The sequence below is a fragment of the Pelodiscus sinensis genome, chromosome 6 (assembly GCF_052426305.1).
Source record: "Pelodiscus sinensis isolate ZL-2025 chromosome 6, ASM5242630v1, whole genome shotgun sequence".
Classification (NCBI taxonomy): Eukaryota; Metazoa; Chordata; order Testudines; family Trionychidae; genus Pelodiscus; species Pelodiscus sinensis.
In genome coordinates, this window is record NC_143057.1 from 108,368,418 (window position 1) to 108,373,605 (window position 5,188).

Below are 5,188 nucleotides of genomic sequence, written 5' to 3' on the forward strand. Positions count from 1 at the left end.
GGACCGCAAGAGGCGGGCACCCGCCTGGGCTAGTGCGGACATCGTGGACCTCGTCCACGATCTCCGCACTAGGCACAAGAAAGTGGCTGGCTTGGGCAGGATAGCTACCAGCCTGGCCACCCAGGAGCAGGTGTGCAAGAGAATCAAGGGGGTCCACTGAGACCCCCGCCCCTGAGCCCTGAGCTTACAATGGCCATCCTGGGTCAGACCAAAGGTCCATCTAGCCCAGTAGCCTGTCTGCAGACAGCGGCCAACCCTAGGGACCCTGGAAGGGATGGACCGAAGACAGTGACCAAGCCATTTGTCTCGTGCCATCCCTCTCCAGCCTTCCACAAACCTTGGGCAGGGACACCACTCCTACCCCCTGGCTAATACCACTCCATAGAACCAAGCTCCATGACTTGATCTCACTTCCCTTTAAACTCTGTTCCAGTTCTAGCCTTCACAGCCTCCTGCACCAAGGAGTTCCACAGGTTGACTCTTTGCTTTGTGAAGAACAACTTTCTGTTACTAGTTTGAAGCCTGCTACCCATTCCTTTCCTTTGGTGTCCTCTAGTCCTTCTTTATGGGAACTAATGAAGAACTTTTCTGTATGCACCGTCTCCACCCAACTCCTGCTTTTAGAGACCTCTATCCTGTCCCCCCTCCGTCTCCTCTTTTCTAAGCTGAAAAGTCCCAGTCTCTTTTGCCTCTCTTCAAATGGGACCTGTTCCCAAACCCTGATCATTTTAGTTGCCCTCCCCTCTCCCAGCCTCTCTCTTCCCCTCTCCCACCTCCTTTTCCCAGTCTCCCCCAGTTTTGTTCAATAAAGACAGATTCCATTTTGGGAGACACGTTATCTTTATTTTGTACATCAAGAAGAGGGGCTAGGGAAGGGTAAGTGGAAGGAGGTGAGGGAGGAATGGGGCACGAGCCCCCGATGGGGAGGACTGGGCTGGCTCTGCGGGCTTCTGGGGGTGGAAGCTCTCCTGCAGCCCCCCAATTGCCCCCTCTCCCCAGATGGCAGCCTGTGGCAAGTGCAGCCGGGCTGATGGCCGAGTGCTGTGATGTGCCCAGTGTGGGCACTCAGGGCACTCCAAGCCAGGACTGCTTTGCAAGCGGGGCACCCCTGAGAACTGTCTGTCCGGGGTGGGGGTCGGGACCCTTTAAGCACAGCCCTCGACTAGCCCGAGACAGCATCTCCACGCTCTAAGTCCTCCTCTGATGCCCTGCCGGCACTGCTTCCGGCCATCCTTAAGCCTGGTTCAGGGTCCACTTAATGTGGACGCGCTAGTTCGAATTAGCAAAACGCTAATTCGAACTAGTTTTTAGTTCTAGACGCGTTAGTTCGAATTAGCTTAGTTCGAATTAACTAATTCGAACTAAGTTAGTTCGAATTAACGTTGTATTGTAGACGTACCCTAGGAGACTATGGGTCTGTCTCCCAGAGCCTCTTGGTGTTTAGTATCCTGTTCCAGTAACACGGCTACATTTCTATCACTATTCTACATTCTGGGAGAAGGCTGAGAAAGTGAAGCCTGGAGCTGAGGTAGATACAGCCAATTAGGGCACAGCTGAGGCTGTATAAATAAAGGCTTCTGGAGGAGACAAACACTCTTGCTCTAGCTGGGGAGCAGGAGGGACCTGTCTGATAGGGAAGCTAGAGGAGTCCCAAGACAGAGCAATGCTGGAGAGCTGAGGTCTGACCTTGCTCCCAGGCTGCAACTCCTGGGGGTACTAGGGCTGTAGGGAAACAGCCAGTGATAGGCAAAGGCAGTGGGTCCACACCCCTTGTTAATGATGAGTGGCCATTTCAGACTGCAGTTTGCCCCTAAGGTAACTAGATGAAGACTGGCAGTGGGTCACTGAGGCAAGGTGGGTATAGGGGAATTGGGAGTTCCCTGGGAGAGGAGGCCCCCAGAGTGCAAGGGCACTGACCCAGGACAGTGTGAGGAGGAAAGGGCACCATGGCCAGGAAGGGACATGGAGCTGAACCAGCAGAAGACCTGCACCCGAGGCTGAGACACTGATCAGTAGAGGGCACTCTGAGGCAGAAGAGCTGATTCCTTGAGTGACAAGCTGGAGGTGTGTGCGGTTGAGTGCTCGCCCCGTGGCACAGCTCTTAATGAATTTTGAAGATTATCAGGTCTTCCCTTCAGTTTTCTATTTTAGAGACTAAATGTGCTCAGTTTTTCCTCTTAAAGATTGCAAATCATAGTGCAAAAAACCTTAAGCTATTTATATGGTACAAAAACATTTGTACTACCAAACAACTGAAATAATGATGGCGAGGGAGTGGGTGGACTTTATTAGAGGCCAAGGAAGGGCAATTTTCTTCTGTCAAAGTGTTGCCAAGAAATATGCTTGTTTCACCTTTTACTTGAAGCAATAGGTGGAAGCTGTGAAGAATAGATTTTTTTTGTTTTGTTCATCCTCTTTAGGCCATGGGTGCTGTAAATGGTCATTACTCACATTGAAAACATTTTTCTCTCTAATGCCACAGGAAACTCCTGGATTAGAGACTTGCAAGCCCAGAAAACACCCATGACAGCTGAAAACATCAGTGCTGCTCCAGCACTTGCTGAATCAAATTGAGTGCCAAGATGGATTAGTGTTTTTCTATGAGTGATTTGCATGTTTAGAGTGCCAGGGTTCCAAGCACCTTTGCTACGAAGAAAATTCGTTCTCATGGAAAAAGCAACTCTTTAGGTGGCAATAGTTTTCAAAATCTAGAGGGCTGTGTCTAGACTGGCCAGTTTTTCCGGAAAATCAGCCGCTTTTCCGGAAAAACTGGCCAGCTGTCTACAGTGGCCACTTGAATTTCCACAAAAGCACTGACTTTCTATTGTAAGAAATCAGTGCTTCTTGCAGAAATACTATTCTCCTCCCGTTCAGGCAAAAGCCCCTTTTGCGCAAAGCTTTTGCACAAAAGGGCCAGTGTAGACAGCTCAGATTTGTTTTCCGCAAAAAAGCCCTGATCGCAAAAATGGCAATTGGGGCTTTTTTGCGGAAAAGCGCGTCTAGATTGGCACGGATGCTTTTCTGCAAAAAGTGCTTTTGCGGAAAAGCGTCCGTGCCAATCTAGATGTTCTTTTCCGCAAATGCTTTTAACGGAAAACTTTTCTGTTAAAAGCATTTGTGGAAAATCTTGCCAGTCTAGATGTAGCCGAGTTGTATTTCCAGAAGAGTGGCTGGTGCTAGTTGTCTTCCCCTTCAATGAAGTCTCTTCTCCATTTCTCTGCAATGAAATAACAAGAATATTGCAGTTTTCCGAAACAATTTAAATAACTATAAAATACTGCCTAGTGCACCTCTTTATGAGGCCTTTTTGTGGCTAGCAAGGGCTTGTGTATCCCAGGTACAAGAAATGATCTGGGCATCATGTATTCAGTGATTTGGAGAACAATGAAGTGGTGCCTTACTGCGGAAAAGTTCTCTTGAATCTAAGATTTCCCTTTAATTAAACGAAGTTCCCGCTCCTTATGGGTTTGAAGACAACTTAAAGATCCCATGAGCTGACTGCAGATCAGTGCAGTTCCATCTTCCTGAGTCTACAGAGAGCTCGGAACCACAATTCTGAGATGTGCAGTGAGGGATGTCACAAGGAAACATTTTAGTGGGAGACAGGGATGTGAGAAGAAAGAGGTGCCCTCTCTGGGCTGCTGTATTTCCTACTGTGCTGTAATGAGAACAACTCCACAGAAGCCTGTGTTCCTTGAGCTTTGCCTCCTCCGTCTGCTCTATTGAAGTCTATGTGCTTTAGGACTGGGAGGCCCCAATGGCAGCAGGTTTACTGCAGTCTTCAGAGGCTGGAGCGGCTCTGGCCATCCCCACTAGGGTCCAACAATGAAAACAGGTGGCATTGCATCTTGCAGTACATCAGCTGTTCTACGCTGCATCTCCTAGGCAGTTAGTAGTTGTGGTACTATTAGTAGGGCTTAGCCTTATTTGCTTGTAATGACCAGAGTCTGCTGCCCATTCATCCAAATGGGTTGTTAAATCTGAAACCTAAGGATGACAGTGGTGCTAACCATCTCACTGCTGATACTTTTAGAAACATCTGGATCCTGTGTTTGTTACCTTCTCTACCTCCAATGATGATGGATCACTTTCCACTCCTCCCAAGGTACCAAACACCCCGCAGTATTGAAAAAAAAGCATAATAACTTGGGCATGCATTTGAATGAATGAATATATATATATATATATATATATATATATATATATATATATATATATATATATATATATATTATATATATATATATATATATATAGATATATATTACTGTTCTGTTTTCAGGGGAGCCAACAGTTGTTTTTCTTTGTCTTCAGCAGCAATGTGATCGGGTTGATAGCTCCACAGATTTTTTTTTTTTTAAGGCCAGTAAGGACCTTTGTGATCATCTAGCCTGATTTATTTCATAACACTGGTATGTGGCCCCCAACACTGAGAACATTTGTGCAAGTTAGTAACTATATTTGAGCTCAGGGATGTTAGTGTAATTTTTTTATGCATAAATATGTGCAGGACTGTCTCCTGCAATTGTACAGATCTAAAGGCTACAAGTAGATGGTTTTAAAAAATGAAAATTAGGTTATTATGCGTATATAATTGTATGTCTCTCTCTTCTTAATATCAAACAAGCTTTGTGGTAATTCTTATTTACTTGGCAGAGAAAATATAAAATTTGGTTTGGCAATTGCATTTAGCAAAACACAGGAAACTTGAAGGGAAATAAAAATATTGTCTTATGGGGAAGTTCAAACTACATGCTGAAAAATTGGAGTTTGGTGTGAAACTGAATTCAACCTAGCATTGCAGACTTGTTTACCCAGTCACCTTCCCATGTTGGTGAACTGACATTGAAAATGTATTTTTTCTTTTATTAGTAAATGAAAAGCATAGTCAAAAATAGTCATTAAGTCAGACTCATGTGCAAAAGGCTCTCTTGTACTTTTGTTTCCTAATTGCTCTTGGATGGTTTTTTCTGACTGAGCTGACGCAGTCATGTGTGTGAGTTTCCTGGCAAATAAAGAAGATGACTGTGTCCAAAAGATATTTCAGAGTGTGAATTCGCAGCCTGTCCATATCTAATCAAGCAACATAAGCCATTAGCCACATGTGCTTCTTTTCATCACATTTTTTCACACTTAAATGAAAAACATGCCCACCTCTACCCCCAAAAGTGTCACATTTTTAAATGCC